This window comes from Corvus brachyrhynchos, unplaced genomic scaffold (genome assembly GCF_000691975.1).
Source record: "Corvus brachyrhynchos isolate BGI_N302 unplaced genomic scaffold, ASM69197v1 scaffold3, whole genome shotgun sequence".
NCBI classification, from domain to species: Eukaryota; Metazoa; Chordata; class Aves; order Passeriformes; family Corvidae; genus Corvus; species Corvus brachyrhynchos.
Genome location: NW_008237619.1, coordinates 10601669 through 10621943, shown reverse-complemented (window position 1 = coordinate 10621943; position 20275 = coordinate 10601669). Strand labels below are relative to the sequence as shown.

General features: G+C 48.3%; 1 protein-coding gene across 5 annotated transcripts in view; it reads left to right on the top strand.

The window, feature by feature from the left end:
* The first annotated feature begins 65 nt into the window (after positions 1-65).
* Positions 66-20275, top strand: part of BOC (BOC cell adhesion associated, oncogene regulated) — a 54504-nt gene continuing 34294 nt past the window's right edge. For 2 of the 5 annotated variants that reach the window (XM_008631767.2, XM_017731945.1), the window contains exon 1: positions 71-153. The gene's annotated coding sequence lies outside the window, so the exon portion shown is untranslated. The other 3 variants (XM_017731947.1, XM_017731946.1, XM_017731948.1) reach the window with 3 other exon arrangements.

The following is a 20275-nucleotide window of genomic DNA, read 5'->3' as shown; positions in this document are numbered from 1 at the left end:
TCTCTCTCTGTGTGTGTGTGTGTGTGTGTGTGTAGTGAATTCCCCGCAGATCCGGCCTGGAAGTTCCCAGCTCCTGGAGTTAAGCCTCTTTGTTGCTTCCCTTCGTTTGGGGCATCTTTGTGTTTCCCCCCGCCTGCTCCACTGGAGACTGCGGTGAGTGAAAGAGAAGGGGGCCCGGGCCTGGTGGCCCTGGCGAGGGGCTGGGAGGACGCACGGTGGTGGCGGGCGATGGGGCGCAGGGCTTTCGCCCCATCCATCTTCAGGCAGCGGCAGAGTTCGGGAAGTTGGTGTGGGGATGTGAGGAAGGGGGTCTGCCTAGGGATGTAGGAGACATGACAGGGGAATAGTGGAGACCCGCTGGTCCCCACCGGGACGGGGCTTGTTTTCGCGCAGGCAGGTGAGATGTGGGGGGCTCGGATGTTTCCTTCCAGCTCTTCCTCCTCGGCGGGTCGGCCAGAACTAATGGTGGGCCCATGGAACGCACACGCTCCGCGGTGCTCCAGGGCTCGCCTGGAACTTCTCCCGCAGCCTGGTCCACGACCTTGCCCCGTCCTCACTGCCGGCTGGGCGAGGAGGGACGGTGAGCAGTGGAGAGAGGGAGAAGCTGTGCGAAATAAGCCGCAGATCCATCCTCCATTGCTCGAACTCTTGTCAAAAGCTGCTGGGAGTTTACAGGCAAGAGCTGTCTCTGGCAGATGCGAAAGCATTTTGGTTTGTGCTCTGTGAAGGGGCTGCTGCTGCTGCAAAGAAAAGCAGGGATGGGTAGTTTGTTAGTAGAACTTTTGTCCTGTTCTGTGACCGTAGAGTTAGTAACCCTGGTGCAAGGATTAGGAGCGATTTGGGTCAGGGGAAGTAATTTTCTGCCTGGCAGTGGGATGTTGTAGAATTTGTGCACGCGTGCTTCCCTGCTTGGACTGCAACTTTGGCAGGTCGTCTGGATGGTGACTGTAAATAGAACATGTGCTGGGGAGAAAGCGGGGTGCTAAATTTGTAGCCATGTCCGAACCAGACTTTTTGAAGTGCTCTGAACATACTAATACTTACTTTGAAAAATAATAATAGACTTTAACCAATACCCCTGGCTGGCAAAAGGTACTTAATACAAATCTATCTTTGGGCATTTCCCCAACTAATTCTGGTATCCCAAGTGTTATTTCACTGGCATTGTGTGAAAGGCAGTTCACGTCTATTAAAGTTGGGCTTTTTTGTCCTTGTTTGTTTTATAGAAACTCTCTTGACCTCTCTGCAGCATTATGTGAGTGGGATGACAGGAATCCATACACACACTCAGCACCCGCATGTAATTCCCAGCATGTCTTAAATGTTTTTCTTGGTGCCCAATTCTCTTAATTTCTACATTGCTACTGTAGTGTCTTTTTGATATGTTCATTTGCAATCTGTCATTAAAGTTTCTTTTCCCATGGGCTAAAAAACTACCATGGAAAATATTAGAAGAATGTGGGCGTTTTGTAAGTAGAATTTTATCTCAGTTTTCTTTTGAAACTAACTGACTCAGTGTGCCTACAATTAAGAGGAGGGTTCCTCCATATTTATGCCTATGTACTTATATGGCAGACACTTCAATTTAATGGGTTGAATATTGACGTTCATGGCTCAGGGAAGGATTTCAGCAGAAACACATCATGGGTTTGCAGTGAAGATTTGTTCTGTTTATTTAAGTGACCTAAAGAAATGAAGGTGAAATAACTTCCCATGCTACTAGGAGTCACGTGGGGATCTCCTGAAGTAAATAGGACAACTAGGAAGAGCTGTGAGCTCCCTGCAGGGTGCGTGATATTCTCACAAGAAATAAATGGAGTTTTTTCCCATGTCCTTTTCTTAATCCTCCCCTTCAGATACCGTTACAGGGACTCATCCTGCATATCCCAAGCAGAAGAGGTCCCAGTAGGTGTTTGCTGTGAGGGTTGAAGTCAGACACAGTGCAGTCCTCCCTGCTTCCTGCTGGGGAATGTGAGGCAGGTTCATCAGAATGGTGCACAGAGGTCCTGTGCAGATGGGAAAGGCAAGTTCATTTTTCTCCCACTCATACACACACACCCCCACAGGACCTTTATTTGAGAGGTAGCACAGTACAAGTAACTACCACACATTTCTTCTCTGCTTGGCACAATGAAGAAGTATTAGAGCTGCATAATTGTGCATGTGTGTGCTCCAAACTAGTGTGTAAGGTGTATGAGTTCTGTGTATCCCTGCAGTCTGGAGAAGGCAGCTTTTCTGTACTTTGTACTGGCATGATACAGAAGCACAGAGCGAGAGGTTCTTTGAGATTGCAAAGTGAAACCCAGTGCCTGGTGTTTGCAGAGGTCTTTCCAGCCTGCAGGGTGTGAGACTCCTGGCTTGGAGTTTTGCTCCCTTGAAGGACAGGTGAATCATTGCTCAGTCCACTTCACTCCATGAAATTCTTCTATATCCTCAAAACTAGCAGCAGACAGGTCCCTCCAAATCTTCACTACCAAACTGGCAGCCCTGCAATGCCTTCAGGATGCTGATACAGCTCCTGCTGTCTGACTGGGGCCAGCAGAATTGCCTCTTTGGGAGCCAGCTGGAGCCTCCTGCAGAGCAAGAAGCATCTCAGGAGGGGCTATGAAGCAGGCAGCCTGCTGTCCCCACGCTCCACAGTGCTGCAGAGGAGAAACTTCCTTTCCAGAGTTAGGAAATGTTACTCATTTACGGCAGACCTGAATTTTTGTAGTTTCTTGTCATTGTTAGTGAAACACTTGACTGAAACACCACCAGATCTACCTGCCAGTGTTTCCTGGCCTCTTCCTGAACAATTATTGCTGCTTCTACCTGGGCTGTGGGAGGGAACACGGATGACAGGATGGAAGGCACTTCAGTTGGAAGGATGTATTCGGATGTGGAGGTGTTTGAGCTGGGTCTTCAGCCCATGCACATGCCTTGTGTGACCTCACGTTTTCTCCACAGCCCTGTGCCTTACTGTTCCCATGCAGAAAATGGAACTGGACCCTGTGCTGGTGGGTTGAGCACTGGGAGGAGGGGCAGATATTGCTGTCTGTGTTGACTCTTAGTAGCTGACCTGTACCCACCCTCCTGTCTCTCAGAGCAGAACTCAGGTGCACTGGGGGGGACCCTCTCTGTTGTGCTCACCCTCCTAAGGACTGCCACAGGGCTGGAGAGGCACCTCTGTGCCTCCAAAATCGCTCTCTTCCCAGGCAAAGACAGGCTGTCTCCCAGCACTCCACCTTGTGTGCCTCATGAAGCAGGGGAGCAGTGACAGGGAAGAGTGTATTGGGAACCATGCTTTTTGTTTTAGCCCAGGTTGGCCTGCAGGTGGATTTTCAGAGACTTGGGCTCAGCTGGGCTCAGTTTAGTCACTCAGCCTGCATGATGTTACAACAGCAGTAGGCCAAGGTAACTCCAGGTTAACAAAAGTTCCTTTGGTAGTAAATAGTGGTGGGTTGTTCATTTTAATATCCAATGCTGAGTGCCTCAGAGACATGAGGCACAATTCCCTTGGACTTCTTTAATGGGCAAAGGTGACTTTGATATATTACTGCTGGTGTGTTACAGACCAAGGCTTGCAAATTTCTTGGTTTAAACCGTTACCTCCCAGGCTAAAAATTTGCAGTGTGAATTCTGCAGTTAGGCTGGGATATCCCATAAGGAAAAAGTTCTCTTGCTAAATCTTTGGAGACTTCCTGTTTCTGGTTAGACTGAAAACATCCCGAGGGAAAAAACCTGCTGCTGTGTATTTTGGTGCTCCTGTGGTCAGTCTCAGTTTAAGAGGCTGTTATGTATTCCAGTTCCTAGGCCACAAGAACAGTTTAAGGTGAATAATGACTAAATGAATTGCAGGTCCTTAGGTAGAATGGGGGTGAATATCATCTTTCAGGTTTCTAAATGTACTTTGGGTAATTGTTCAACAAAGGTATTGCAAGCATCTTTGTCTGTTTCTTGATACTGGGTTTAGTTCCTCTTGGCTCCAAATCATACAGCATCATGTCTGCTGCTTCATTGGCTGAACATAGTGCTTGAGGCCAGTTTTCTGGAGGGAATGCTTGCAGAATGGGAAGCTTTCAAAATTTGCTTTGTATGCATATTTGTGCATAAGTCTTCTAAAATCTCTCCACAGGAGCATGTGCTCCAGCAACACAGCTGTTTGAGTATCCATGGGAAGCTAAGACAAAAGGAGTATGGAGCAGTAGAAGCAAGTTGGCTGAAAAGCTCAGAAAGATATTTATTGCAGGGAAAAGAAACCACTTGGTGCTTACACAGTCCCAGAGCTGCTGCAGGCAGTGCAGAGCTTTCTGCTTAAACAGGGAGCAACAGATCCCTGCCCTGAGGATGTTACATGCTCCTTTTATTAAAATGGCCTCTCTTCCCTGCAAAAGGACAAATGGGACGGGAGGCTCAGCTCTGCCTGATGGAGTTGGTAGCAGAGCACCTGGACTGGGTGCCTGTGAGGGCCTCTGAGGGCTGCCATTGTGTGTTGTAGGAGCTTTTGAGTAAGAGGCAGTGCCAATTTATTTTGGCTCTAGTGGCATTGATGGAGAGAGATGTGCGTCAGGGAGCGTGTGGGACGTGCTTGAGCTTCTTTGCCCTCCTTGTGGGCAGTGTGCCAGCACAGAGGTGAGAGCCAAACTTTATCCTTGCTTTCTGCTCAGCTGCTCTTGAGCTGTGTCCAGTCATCTTCCGTGAGCAGCCATTAGATGTGAGGATGGCAACTGCGCCTTGTGCCTGTGCAGAGTGTTGGAGGATTGCTGGGCAAAGTCCAAACCACACCACAGAGTGTTACCCCTATGGAAACCTACCGTTGTCAGGTTCGCAGAGGTTTTGGGCTGTGGTGTCTCTGTATTTGTGTGTGAAAGCCAGATGGTGTTTTGGAAAGAGGTTATTTTTCATTAACTTCTGTGCCTGGCATAGGCAGTGAATCTTTCACCCCGAGTCCTGCAGTGGCAGTGCTGTTTTGGCTCTCTCAGGTCCACTCTGGCAAAGAGATTAGCCAGCAGGTTGTACTTTTATGCACAGCCATAGACCCAGGGCCCTGCCAAATGCGAGGATGTGTTCACTGGTTGTAATGTCAGCGAGTCTGAACAAGCTTTTATATCTGAAGACTGTGCATCAGGCCCTTCTGCTGCTCCTTAAATCACAAGTGCAGGGGAAAAGGGTGTAAAGATCCCTGTCAGAACTGTGTCGTCAGCTTTCGAATACCAGAATGAGGTTACTTTTTATTTTTCTTTTAGTTGACAAAAGGACAGGTTAGACAGAGCCCTGTGAATTAATGTGTTGAGTTTAGTGTGGTTTAGAAAGCCTGTGGTAATATGAACATATTGAAGTAGCCTTTGAGAAATATACTGCAAATATGGATACATTGGCCTGGAATACAGCATTTATTTCTAAAATTCACCTTCTTCTGATAATGTCACTATAATTTATCCTGGTACTTTTAGGGAGAGCAGCCACCTTGCTTAGTGATGCCAGTGTTTTCAGGGTGCAAGCCTGGGATGTGAGGGCAGCTGCATTTGATTCTCTACACCACAGATTTCCCCCCAGGCTGGGGCAAGCTGCTCTTTGCCTCAGTGCTCCACCTGCAAAGCTAAGTGGGACTTCCCTGCCTCCTTGTGGTGTTGAGGATAGCTCTGCTGGAGATCAGGAGAGACCATAGATTTGCTGGCCCTCAAAAAACCTCTTGGATAAGGACCACAGTTGGTTTCAGCAAAGAGCCTCCTGCAGCACTGACAGCCCAGTGGGAGGCTCCTGTGGTTGCCTCTGGGGACGTGTGCCCCTGCTCGCTGGGTGGATGTGGGCTCTGTAGGGGCTGCAGGATGCTTTTGGTTTGGAGGGCAGGCTGGATGTGCAGCTATAGCAAAGGCCCCCTCTGAGCGTGACCCTTGGGGAGCCTCGCGTAGGTAGCAGCAGTGCAGCTGCAGCGAACTTCTGGCTCCAGCCAGTGGTGGTACAGAGAGGCCATTGTAATCCTCTGTGCTGTACAGTGTACATCTCAACAGGCAAAGTGGCTCCAGGGTTGGTTGTTTCCCCCCACCTCCCCCTTCTCCATCCCTTCAAATCTACTTTATGAAGTTCCTCCCCTTAAATTGAAAATTTGGCCTTATCTTCAAAGAAGCCCTTTAGTGCCAAGCTTTTAAAGGTGGGGAGGAGGCAAGAGCAAAAACATCACATCCATTAACAGCCCAGTTGCCAGAGAAAATGTTTTTTAAATCATAATCTGAAACCTTAGTGTTTGGGAGCCAAAGCTGAGATTGAATACAAGTATGGGCCTTGTCCCTAGAGAGTCGCAGCGCTGGGAACATGCTGGCACAAAGACAGACCGTGGAGCGCGGATTCTTGTGCGTGCACGCACACAAATAGACAATTATTTGGAAGCCAATAGTGGCCTGGATGCTGAAGAAATTTAATCTAGTGCCTTCTGCCCCAAGTTGCTCCCTGAGCTGTAGCTGATGTGGAGAGCATTCTCATTACTCCAGTGCTCCTCTGGATGGCAGCCCCCTCTGGAGCAGGAAGATTCCTGCTATTTGTTGGCCATGGGTGGTAAAAAGGACTAGCTGGTCCAGCTTCTTTAGAGCCTGGTGCTGTCAGTGAGAGATTTCTTTGGGGCCCCTGAATGGTGATGGGCATATGATTTTTATGTTTTATTTCCCCAGAAGAAAGCTGCTTGTGTAACAAGCCCAACCAAGCACTGTCAGATTGAAGGGTTAGGTCTGAGTCCCAGTGTCAAGAGATATTCTCAGAAACATGCTGGGTGGGATATTTCAAAAACACCTGGGCTGACTTTGATGATGTGGTGAAGAGCCAATGAGACTTGGGCATTGAGAGACCAGACAGCTCCCCTCCTCACTTTTCAGTACAGGCTCACACTTGGTGGGTGCGCAGGATGGTCCCACTGTCACCACTGTAACAGCTGCCCACTGTAGTAGATTAGTCCTGACCATCTACTCCTGCATGGAAGTGGACCCTATTTCATAAGTGGCTATCAGGCAGATCTTGGCTTGTGAGCAGTTGAAGTGCAGCTTCTAAGCCAGAGTCATCTGGGCAGAAGGAGAGCAAGATGGCCCAATTACCCAGTTGTAATGGGGTTTGAATCCCATGAGGAGCACCCCATGACTAACTTCTTCTGGGACCTTATGGCATGGCCAGCCAGACCTTGCAGGAGGAGGGCTTGATATCTACTAGCTCTTGAGTACCTGTGGGGACTTCCTTACCCCTCAGCTGGCCAAGCAGGATATCAGGCTTATAGCTTACAGGCATTTCTGGAGGCTTTGTAGAGTGAGACAAGCCTGTGAGAAGCTGGTGCTCAGAGAGCACCTCAGAGAGGCATGCCAGCTGCTTTAGATGTGTCCATCATCACTTCCTCACTCTGACTTTGCCCTTGGGGTGTCTGGGACTGGCCTGAAGGGAAAAGATGTTTGCTTTCCAGCAGATGAAGAGCTGAGCTCCTGGTTCCATGCAGCTTGTGCCTGAACACCTCTGTAATGCTGTAGAGAAAGAGTCCAGGGCCACGCAAGGACTGGTTGCCTTTGAGGACCTTGCTGCTCTGGGTGCCTGAGGTACTGTAAATGTTGCAAGAGTAGTTCAGCTAATGTCACCCCAGCTTCAGATCCTGTCAGAGGTGGCTGCCCAGGCAGCAGAGAGGAAGAAGTCTTGGGGTCATGATCAACTATGCTGGATGACCATGTAGCCCATTAGTTTGATGATGGATGCTGAGAAAGGGAGGTCAGTACCAAGGTACAGAGCTGGAGCTGTTGGAGCCTGGGTGTGTTTGCTGACCCTACTCACCTCTTGGTAGGGAGGTATGGAGCCAGTTTCAGGAAGCCTTAGGGAGGAGTGATCTGGTTTACATGGCTGCAGCAAGACAAGCCAGCCCTGTGTCTTAGGACAGGTACCAGTCCTGCAATACTCCTGCTCCCACTAGAGTTGGCTGTCCTTGCCTGGTATGAAATGTGCTGTGGAAAATAAGAAATACGGGCTGTGGGATCCTGCTGATGGCATCATGAACCCTGTGGTCTTTTGTGGAAGGAAGAGTCTGCTACTTATATCATGTAGCAATTTAAGCTGGAACATAGTTGCTAAATATACAGTTGTCCTGTTTTCCTCCCAATTGCCTGGGCTGCAGATTTGGGGAGAAGGGAATAGGAGCACAAAGAGAACAACATCAAGAGCAAGTGGCAGGCTGTGTTTATCATTGAGGCCTGACCCTATAATCTCCCTGGGGATAGCTTTGGACATCCCTAACCTCTGAGCCACTTGAAAGAACCACCTTTAAAAAAATTTCCCAAACTAGTGACCAAGCAAATGAGTGCAAATTTCCTCAGCCACAAAAATGTGACTATAACCCAGTTTTTGCATAGCTTCAGCACTGGAGATAAGTACAGGTTTCTTGACTCTCTGGATGAAGGCCTGAGAAAGGCCTGCTGTGCCATCTTCCTCCATCACCATATTCCAAAACCTAAATTATTATTTGTATTACAGTTGTGTCTACAAGTTTTAACCAAGGCTGGGACACATCTATGATAGACACCATGTTAACTTGTAGTGAGAGACTGTTCCTACATCCCCATTCAAAACAGTGAAGCAAATGCGGAAGAGGAGATAAAAATAGAGCATGAGAAGGACACGTGTGCCTTGGAGTGACTTGGCAGGTCAGGACTGGAGCTAAGTACAGGTCCCATGTTGCCTGGTACTCAGTCCCATGCTCCATCCTCCACCTTGCCCTGCTCCTCAGAAGAGGTCGAAGTCGAGCATCACTAGATCTTGGTTGAAAGTTGTCTGCCTTGAAGCTGGGAGTTGTCCATAGCAGAGTCTGATCTTCCTCAGCCCTTAGCTCACATCAGTGGCTACATGAGCTCCAGTGAGTGGCTTCCCAGAGGGGCACTTGGCACTGCAGCTGGTGTTGGTAGCATCCTGCTGCTGTGCATGCCTTACATTGGGGTAGGCAGCGGGTCTTGCAGAGCTGGGGAGCTGCAGGGGGAGAGCAAGAGCTTGTGGCTGAAGGGAAAGAAAAGGAGCCAGTTACGTCTTTAATTCTCTCCTGTCAGCCAGTTTTCAGTTGTGGCATCATGCTTTGAAAGATAGCTGGAAGAGGAGAGTGCCAGTGTAATAACAGTGTTTTGCTTGCAGCGTGCAATCTCAAGTAGAACAGTATCATTACATAAATATTTTGTACCTTCTTTCTACAGGGGGTCTGGGACTGTGCTTCTCCTGCTCTGGAGGCATTGCCTTTCAGTGCACAAGCCAAGAATAAACTCTAACAGATGCTGCTAAGGCCAAGTCCATGGCTTGTGTTGTGCCCAGGTGCAAGAGGAGATGTTCAGATCTCCATGGTCAGCAGAGGTACCTTACACTGTAAGGAGGTGCAGGAACAGCAGGGAGGGACAGCAGGGTTAAAGAGAGTTGCTCTTCCTGAGCACGTTGAGCATGTGTCTGGAGACATGCAGGGGTACCTGAATGCTAATCTGACCCCTGCAGGCACAGGCAGCCCAGCAGGGAGCAGCTGTGTGGACACCAATGGCAGGATACGAGCAAAACCTGGCTTGATGCATTAACTGGGAACTATCTGTCAAGGAGGATAGGATTGCTTCAGTGAAACCTGGGCAGGTTCCTTCCCCCATCCTTTCTGGTCTGCCTTGGAACACTGTTCGGGACAGCAAGTGACAGCTCAGATGCATCCTCTTCTGGTATCTATTTGCAAAAAGCTGTAGGCAAACTGTCTTGGGGGGCTGCTCAGGGCCATGCCCTACTGCTGTCTGAGTAACAGCCTAAACTGCAGTCAGAGGCTTTTTGCTCAGAGGAATGCTTTGAAATATATTGGTTTTAATGGCACTGTGTTACCAAGGGCTCTTTGTGTCTTAAGTGAAGAGATGACTTTGCTCTACTCTGCAGGAAGAGGAGCCTATCTGCAGTAGGACTCCTCCATTTTGCAAGTGGTTTGATGTGCTCTCTGCAAGCAAAGTAATTGAATTCGAATTGAGAAGAGATCTCAGATGAGGTATTTGTGCCCTTGCAGTTTCTTGCTGGCTCAGTCAGTGCCTTGGGAGTGGAAGAGTGGTGGGAGACTTAAGACAGCTGCACAGTTACGGCTTTTTCTTCTCTGTCGATCCCAGGTGACTCCCTGTGCATGAAAGACTGTGAAGAGGCCCCAACATAGCTGCTGCCTTCGCTTCTGTCCAGCTGAATTAGACAGGGCATGGGATGGAAAAGGTGTTAAAAAATGGGTTTGTGCCACTCATCCATCCTCATGCTTACTAAGAATAATCTCTTCCTCTCTCCCAGTACACAGCCCCCTTTCAGTTTTGCCTCAGACCTCACAATGAGAACAGGATTGAAGCTGAGGCCTCTAGCATGCCCCTGTTCCCTGCATGTGTGCTGCCTCCCAAAGGATGTGGGTGCCTCTGCCAGGTCCTCGCACCCTCTTTTCTCCCTGTTTTCTGTCTTTAACTTCCCCTCCTCTGCCTGAGGTCCCTGTGCTGCCAGCAGCAGTTGCCGGGGCTGAGAAGGGCTTGTTGGGCCATATCCTGGGTACTCCTGCCCTTACTTGTTTTGGGGAAGGCTGATAAGGAACAACTGGGGGTGCCTCCCCAGGCACCAGTCCACTGCTGCAGAGGTGTTCCCAGCCCTCACCAACCCGAGGCAAGTGCCGAGCACTGGCGTGTCAGAGCGGGTCTGGGGAGCCCTTGCCCGGGCACGGTGGCTGCCTGCAGACACAGGCAGGGCTGCTGCCTCCCCACAGGTTATTCTGGAGAAACACCGGCCTCGAAATGAGATCTGTGTCTCTCCTTCCCTTCTTTCCCCTCAACTGGTGCATTGGGGCTTGAGGCAACATTTTCAAGTCCCCACCAGCATTTCCGATCTCGCAGCGTTCTGCAGGCTGGGAGGGTTTGATGCTGATCTGTCTCCTTACAGGCAGGCAGAGAAGCAGCGGACATGGCGTGTGCTGAGGTGCCAGCATCTGCAAGGGGCATGTAGGAACCAGGCCAAAAAGGCTCAGTGAGCTGTTAATGAGCCACAGATGGTCAGCTTTATCTTGGAGCCTGCCGATTTGGCCTTCTAGAGCTTTCTGCTGAAGAAATATGTGAGTAAAAGTGGGTGGTAGGTAAGAGTTGGGAAGGAAGACCCTAAATTAAAGATCCTTAGACATATATGGGGTCCTCAAGAGATCATCTCTGCTGGAGGCTCATTGTGTTTTTTCTGAAGGTCTCCGTAACTGCTTGTGGGCTGCAAAAAAGAGACTAATTTTCCATGGAAGAATTTTATAGTTGATAGGTAAGAACAAGCAGAGGTTTATCTGTGGCTGTTACATAGGAGGATCTCCAGAGGCTTTGCTGGAGTACCAAGCCCCAAAGGCTGCAGTGGATGTGTTCCCCTCTTGCACAGGGCAGGATGCTCCCAACAGATGTTTGTTATCGGCAAAGTAAAGCAGAGAAACAGAAAAACTTCAGCTGGCAAGAAATGCAAGGGGAAATTATAATTGTTTCCCTGTTGGGCTTGCAGAGAGAATTCTTGAAGCTGCTTTCTGTCCCACTGTAACATTTTATGTTTATATATCTCTTTCATGAGGAACTATTAAATCCTGCAGCATGTTGTGGATGTGACTATATGAGAACAGCTAGTTTTACCCATCCTATTGGAGAGTGTGCCAGCTGCACAACTGGATCTAAAATCATGGAGCAGCATTTTCACAAAACTGAGTGCTTTTCTTCCTAAAAGAGTTCATAGTATTTTCCAAGTTAGTAAGTGATCAATAATTTCCCTAATGGTAATTCTGAGATTGTATTTCCCTTAGATAGGTGAGTTTTCACAGTTGCTAGAGGGAGGGGAAAGACCTTATTCCTTTCCACTTCTAATGCTGCATTTGTGGTCTGTAGCAAGTGACAGTATTTAATGTAATGTAGAGAGTAGGTACTGCCTGAGCTGATCTACAGATGACTTTGCACTGAACAGTGAAAGGTTTTTTGGGGGGTATTTAGTGCTATGGGACAGTCACAGATTTCCCTTCTCAAAGAAAGCAATTAGAGATAAATGTCCTTGAGTCAGAGGATGGCTTTTGTAGAGCACCTAATACTGGGTTCTTAAAGGAGTCTCTGTAAAATAAAGGAATCTAATACTCCTTATGTTCCTTTACTGGACAGTAATATAGGATTTTTGGAAGATCCAAAGAGTTCTAGATTTTCTTTTTTTCCCCTGGTAGACAAGCAAATGTCAGGGGTTTGCTGTGTCCTCCCAGAACACTGCTGGGTGAGTCTTTGGAGAAGACAATCTGATCTTTTCTGTGAAACATTTGCTAATACCTCTCAAGCAAAGGTGCTTTCTCCATTAAAAAGGCTTTCTAAAATGATAAGGCAATTCACAACACAAAAGCTTCCTAGTCCTTAGAAGAAGAGGTAGACTTCTTCAGTTAGATTATTAGCATTTTAGACTTAGGTTTTAAAAATGTCTTAGGCTGAGCAGAATACGTTGATAGATGGAGAACAGATTAGAATCTCCTGTTCTCACCCCCAAAGCCTAGGAGCTGGTGTCACTGTTTATTCCTGGTCTCTTTACTGCTTACAGTTTTCTCCAAAAATTACTAAATATATAAAACAAGGATTGGGTTTGGGGTTTGAGGTTTCTTTTTTTTTTTCCTTCCCATATTCTAGGCCAGACTCTGACCACAGTCATGTATTTGTTTTTTTTTTTTCTCCCTTAATTCCAAATGGAGTCACATAACAATAGCCTGGAAAAAAAGTACTGGAAATGATTTGTTCACGAATTTATTTCCTTTTTTGGGCTACAAGGAGTGGGTTAGCATTTGGGTAAGGAGGCTGGGAGCTCCAAGCCATCTCTTTCAAGGTTGAAGAGGGTTTAAATGGGAACCATCCTGGTAAAATGAGAAGTACTGTGGAAAGGCAGCCTTTCTGGGGCAAGCATTTCTATTGCTCCATGTGCAGAGCCTCATGCTTGGGGCACCTTTTCTCAGCTGAACTTTATTTGCTATTTATGTAACAAGGTCTAAACAGGCTTTGTCTGCCACGGGCGGGCAGGGACTGACTGGAAGAGAAATGCTCCTCCCGTCTTGGGCTTCTTCAGAAGTGGGTGATTGTTTTCTTTCCTTAACAGTCTGCTAATAGGAGGTAGTGGGTGGTGTTGTCTTTCTTATTTATTTTATGTAGGATGTCATGACAGATGGTGATTTTGACTGTTGTCCACAGCTGCAGAAACTGATTGCTTTCTCAACCAAGCTATCAGGTATGATGGAGGCATCAGAGCAGGATGATATGTGAAGGAGGAAAGCCTATCAGAGACATCAGAGTCCCAGCTGACCGTGTTCTGTCATTTCTGTCCTGAAGAGCAGGAGAAGTATTTTGCAGACAGGGTTAGGAGATACGTTTTCAGTATCAGGATCTTTGGGTCTTGGGAGGTGACACCTCTGATTACAAGGAAAATTAAAAGTCACCAGGTGGGACAGCAATGAATATGTGATTGCTGTGCTGGTCAGGACGGTGGTTGTTAAAATATCAAACAGTACAGGCAGTGAAATCTTGATATTTTACTGATGGTTCAATGTGTTTGGTCCTTATGGGAGAGAAAGCAGAAGCAAGTGGAGCTTATGCATACTGGAGAGGGAGAACATAATCTGATAAAGGCTAGACCAGTCAGTAAAGTTTTCAGATCACAGGAAATTTCCTCGAAGTATTTATTTATTTATGGCTTTGCTGAAAAATTTTCAACCAGCTGTGTTTAAAAATATAACAGTAATGAGATACTTAAAAAAGGAGTTAATCTCTCCCTCTCTTTGACATGCTGCAGAGCACCAGCTGTAGCACAAGCAAGCCCTGGGGAATCCAAGTGGCCTAGCTGTTCAGCCTTCGAGCCAAAGTCACACCTTGGGAAGCCAAACCCCAAGGGAAGCACTGGCCTGTGGCAGGTCATGAGGATGCTGGAGGGTGACCATTTGCTCATCTTCAAGGGGCAGCAGGTTTAACCTGCAGAGCTCTTCAGCTGCCCCAATCTTCTCAGTTCTTATGGACCCCAGCCACTTGTTCTCAGGGCAGCAAGACCCAGTTTTGTCTGAAATATGGGGAGGCCTTGAACTGTCTCTGACACCCCTGATGGGAAAATGCTGGAAGGAGGAGGAGGGGAAACCAAGGGCTTTTGTATTGAGGGAACAAAAAACATGCTCTGTGTGTCCCTGGGTTCAGCTATTACAGACTACAAACCAGACTGGGTTTTTCGTTTTGCTTTTAAATGCTTCTTTAGCCAATGCGATTTTTTAAAATTATTTTTTTGTCTGTCTCTTCAGGAGACAGAGCCAGTCTGGGACTCTTCATTTGGCCCATCCAGCCTATCCACAAAGCATGCACAAGCCATCTTTCCAGGCTCATTTCCTCTAGGATTCCCTGTGGCTTTGCAATGGCCAAACCTTTGTGTTTGATGTCAAAGGTGGAAAGGGCAAGCTAGCTGTGCTGTGTCCTCCAGTCCTGTGCCAGTGGAGCTCAGTGCTGGGTGCAGGAACTCCATGAGAGTAGTGAAAAATATGTGTGGTGATTGGCAGAAATTGTTTTGAGGAAGCACGTGCCTCCTCCTCTGATGATGGCATGGCACATGGTGGACTGGAAAAGCAAAGCATGTTAGTTTTGGTCCTGGGTGGAGGATTGTGGGGAGAAGTCTTGTCTCCTCTGGGCCCACTGGTTTCAGCTTCAAGATGCATATCACAGCAGAAAAAATCTCCTCTCCCCTGTTTCCTTTTTCCACCGCTGGTAGCTAATCAAGATTTGGTTTTAATGACTTCCCTCTACTCTCTCTGCTTCCTCTCCCCCTGCCCCACACATGCCTTTTTTATATTTTTTTATGCATTTCTTTTTGGCAGAAGTTGAAACACAAGAAGCATTTGGACCAAGATGAAAACAGTGGAGGAGCATGTTGGGCAGTGCAGTGCTTTGTTCTGAGTTCAGGGGGAGACGAGGGGAAGCGAGCGGGGACGGGATGTCATTTCCCAGATGGGGACCCTGCCAAAGATGTTCTTGCTTCAGAAAGCAAGGAGTGATTTTTGAGGCTGTACCACGTTTAACCCTTCGTTGACCCGCTTCTGCCATCCAGGGAAACAGCAAAGGCCTGGACCAGAAGTGGGATGGTGTTGTGTTATGTGGCCCAGGTGATGTGAATGGTCTCAAGCCAAAGTCTGCTGCTGTGACTAAATGCTGTCAACAGTTGGAGGTGCTTGTTCTCCTGTTGGAAACCCTAATGAGTGGATTAGCAATCTGCAGTTGTTTGAGTGAGGGTCCAACACTACTGCAATTGCTATTGGAAAAACAAGATCAGCATGTTCCTTAGAGGTGATAGGACTGCTATGCTATCTCCTGCCCTGCCAGAAGCACCTGGTCAGATTTGGGATGCTGCTGAACTCTGCTTCAGCTCTTCACATTCCAGGGCAGGGAGCACTTTTGCCTTGTGATGCTTGGGAAACACCTTGTCGTGTGACCAAAGGAGCCCTGCACTGCTGGGACCACAGCAGCAGCAAGCCCCAGCACTAGGTAGTTTGTGGTTGTGCTGGGGACCACTGGCTGGTCATAGCACTGGTTCCTTCTCTCTGTTTTGAGCCAGCCTCCCATGTGAGAAAATTGTAAGTTTGGAGGATATGGGGGGTGTAAAACCTCTATAGGCATGTATTTACTGCCATATTTGTAGCTCCTTGGGCCTTAAATATTGCATTGTGTGTAGGCTGCTGTTGCACAGTAGGAAATGGAGGGTGAGGATACAGGAGGGGAGCAGAGAAGGAAAAGTTAAAGCAACTCTGCCTCTTCATTACTATTTCTTCCAGGTTATAAATACTTGGAGCACTTATGTCAGGACTCTAGAGGAGCTCATTTATCTCCTGATGAAAAAACCTCAAGGGTTTTTGTCTATGGTACTGGACTGTTTCTTGGTATGGAGGTTTGGCCTTTTAAATCTGGATGGGGTTCTCCTGTGGAAGGCCGCCCTCTTTCCTCAGAGTTGGAGTAGACCAATGCTGTATGCATAAAATGCATCAAGTCCCTTTTTGTCAACTCAGACAGAGTCACTATTCAGCACAACTAAAACTGCAAGCCTCTTCTTCATTAGGACCAGCAACCTCTCTGGCCCTTTGATCTCTCACAGTCTTTTTTCTCTAGCTAGGAGGATGACAGCTTTCCTAATCCCCCCATGAATCTCCTGAACATAAACACAGTCTAGGTACAAAGGTGTCAGTAATTTTGGGCTGCAGAACCACAAGCTTCCTCTTCCCATCACCTTTGGCTGCGGCATGAGAGTTTTGGATCACTTGTGCAGAATGCAGCTGGCTGCAAACACATCAAGGGATGGTTATACCAACATTACTGTGGGTGCATCCATGGCCGGTGACTAACAGAGAAGGGATGCATCCAGTGCTGGCCTTGAAACATGCCCTGTATCTCTCACACTTCTTTTAGACAGCCAAGAGAGGTCTGATCTATAGGAAATGAGTATAATGCCACTCTGGTATCCTCTGTTGGGATGAGGCATGGAAGAACAGGGGCGTGTGGACAAAAGATGCATGTGTAGGATTGCCTGTGATGGGTTTCAGCTTTATTTTTGACATGTGCAATCTTGATTGCTTTCCCATGGAGGTCAGCAGACCTTGTTGGAAATTCCATGTGCATGTCTTACTGCACAGCATGTCTAAACATGCATATTTTTAATCCATTTTCTTGGATCCTTTAAGTCATCCAGGTACCCTTTCCAGCAGTCTTGTGAACCAGGGGAGGGAAGCACTGACCGATGAATAGGGACCTGGGTGGGAAGCAGAGAGCAGCGTTTCCCCTCACTTGCCCAGTGCCACTGAGCACCCTTGGCTTCAGGGCTGGGATCAGCTGGCTTGCCCTCAGGTCTTTGGCCCTGGTCTCTGCCTCCTCATAAGCACAGTAAATACCACCGCAGGGTTCTAGGTAAAGTGGGACTAAAATGCGTGGTACCAATAGCTGTTGGGTGTTGCTCATTATCTTGGAGGACTCTTTTCCACCTGGACTTTGGCTTTATTTCACTTGCCCAGGTGATTGCATGTGTGTGGTGCAGGAAGGTGTCCACTGAACCCACACAGACTGCTGTACCCACAGCTGCCCAGGTCTGCAAATCTTATCCTGGATGAAAACATTTTGAAGGTGTGAATTGCTCATTGTTTGTCTATCCTGGTGGTGGGTCTTCCTGAAGTAGTTCATCCTTTTGGCTGCACTAGTGCCTGCTGATGGGCTCAGCTGGCCTGTGACTGCTGATCATGGGGTATTTGCAAATGGTGCCACACTGGCTCTGCTACTTCTCCTTCTCTGTTTACTAAGTTCTTGGCAGCTGGATGTTTGAATATTTGCTTGACAAACACTTTCCCTGCAGTCTCTGATTACAGAAAGTTTAGTCTGACAAACCCCAATGAATTATCCTGTTCTCTGTTGTCAATGGTATCTCGCAGTCTCCCTTAACCACAGTATTTTGTGTGTGGTGCAAACTCGTATTTTCCCCTTGTTGCAATCAGCATGCCCCTCCCTGCTCTGTTCAGTTACCGAGGCAGTATCCCCAAGATGCTGACATCTGTATTTTACTAATCCAAAAATCCTGGGGCTACCAGGAAGCAGTATGGATAATAACACTGCATACCTGTCTAGCACCTTTCATCTGAGAATCTGAAATTGTCTGACTCACATTCATCTCGTTACTGCTTGTACCAGCTGGAGTTTGCTGTTCCAGTTTTTGCAGCCTGGAAAGCTGAGACACAGGGTAAGGGTATGTTTTGTCCGATAGAGGAGGCAATTCCAGAAATGTGGCATCATAACCTCCAAGACTATGAGTTTCTATCCCTCTCTGTCTTGCTAATTTGCCTCTGAAAGGGAAAGAGATCAGTGGGATGGTTGGTTTTGAGCAATGCTTTTTTGCAGGGATCCATGGCTTTATTTAGTGTCTCAGTAAATTCCACCCAAGAACAAAAAAGCAATTGCAGAATTTCTCCAAGGTAAGTTACCTTCCTTGGCTGTGGTCAGGGGTCCATAATGTAGTTCTCAGGAAGAAAACTATCCAAATATTGTCTCTTGTTGTCAGTTTGGTGGTTTGGAGCGATGCTGAGGGACAAGTGTTCATGGTTGGCCTGGATGGGTAAAGTTCTTACTGTGTTTCAGGGGTGGTAATGAGACTTGTGAAAACATGTCTGCAGGTGTCTGGGTGGTCAGGCTGGGCTGTTAATCCATCCAGCTGCTGGCCTGTTTTGGACAGGGTCCAAGACCAGGTAGGACACTGCTGCTTTTCTTACAGCCTCCAAACACAGCTGAGGACCTTCCAAGCAGAGCTGGGCTGGTTTATGGTTTTGGGTGGAAACCACAAACAAACCACGTCAAATTGCTGGATTCTGCCCCAAACCAGGCAGAGTGCATAGGCTTCTATTTCATTTTGCTTGGAGATGACTGGAAGAGGTGGGAGAGGGAGGAAAACCTGCATGGATCCAGTGTTGATGTAAGGCTGTAGGTGATCCATTCCTAAAGCCTTCAAGTGCCAATTCCCATGGCTAGACCAGACTGATGAGGGAAGAATAATAAATAATACCCGAGCTGACATCTCCTGGGAGCTTGGGTTTAAGAGGAGGGATATTTTGTCTGAAACCCTTCCAGAAAGGGACAGTTGGGAGGGGGATTAGTGTAAATGTGGGCCTTCAACATATGTAATCTCAGCTGAGGTGATGGGGCAGTTGGGTCAGGGTTTCCTGTGCTGTGGGGCCCTGAAGCATAGTGTTCACAGGAAATAAGAAACCCTAAGAAAGGGGGAGAATTGCATGCCCCGGGGTGTAAAAGTGCATTTATTTTTCACGTGCTGCATCAGAACACGCTAATTTTTGCCTGGGAGGGAGGGCAAGTGGATGTAAAAACAGTCCAGTTCGCAAGGAAAGGGGTGGGGAAGTTCGATGCCAGATAGCTCAGAAAAGGTGGCTGTAGGACTGTCCCCCCCTCCACTTTGGCGCAGGGCACGAGATGGGCGCCCAGCCGTGCAGACCCTCCAGTGGGCATGTGCCGCGGCTTTGTAAGGGAGTCACGCTCTCCCCTTGAGCCCAGGGCACCCCTGGCTCCCCACTCTATCCCCCTTCTCACATTCCCTCTTCTCCCATGTGCTTTTATTCATTTTGCAAACAGTGTATGCCAAATCCGACTTCACAGCTGGCTCTGCTCCACGTGTTTGTTTTCTATGCCTGCGCGGCGCTCGCCAGCTCTGCTTGCGCCACGGCTCAGAGGTGGAGGCGGCGGGGGGAGAGCAGGGCTGGTGGGGAGGGAAACGGGAGCAGGCTGCTGCCTGCCAAGCCCTTATTTGTTTAAAGCTTAAGCCTGTTTGAGAGAGCCTTTTTGGAGTGAGGGGTAAGTGGCAGGGGTGGGATGCGGGGGAATGGAGAAAGTAAACTGTGCGTCAAGGAAAGCAAACTTTACAGCTGGAATTGCTGCTGATGCTTGTTGTGTGAAAGGCCTGGGGAGGGGCCTTTGCCTCTGTGCTCGGGCTTTTAGCGTGGGTGCGACTGTGAATGGGCAGAGGTGAGAAGCGGGGAGCCAGTGGCTGGTCTGTGCTGTGCCCGTCATCACGGGCGCTGCTGCTTGAGGAGCACTGGCTGTGGCACTTGGCAGCGTGTCCTAAGAGCTGGCTGGGGCGCAGGCAGGTGAGTCTCCCTTGCCAGGCTCTGAGGCAGCAGCATTTTGCCATCCTTTTGTTGTGGAGCATCCCCTTGTTGACAGAGAAACCATATGCCGGCCCTGCCCATCTGTCTGTGCAGGGCTACGTGAGGTCTTGCTTCTTCCCCTGCCATGTTTGGCTGACTGTCCTCAACAGGACCATCATTCTTGGAAAGGCGTGTTTATTGTTGTGATGGTAAATGGGGCAAATCACATGCAAACACAATCTTTAAAAAAGCCTAAACAATGCAACCTTCTCCTGTTTCATCTCTGGGAAGAGGGGAGATCTGTCACCCATCCTGAGACCCCACTGCAAGTGTCTCGCCCAAGATTTTTCACCTCGGGGTGGGCCCTGTGGGGCTTTGGAGCAGTGTGGCAGCTGCTGATCATGGCACAATGAGGGCTCTGGCTCAGCCCATCTGGGTTCTGGCACTGGGTGCTAGTCCCCACACCCCACCTTAGGCATTTGGCACCAGAGTATTTTCTATGGACAGTCATTTCTGTCCCTTTGTTTTGCTAGCCTTGAGCTTCCTCTTGTGTTTTTTGGAGTAGTGACATGTCTTCCAGGGGAAATTTGTCCCAGCAGAGAGTTCTACAGGCTTTTGACCTGCTCCCAT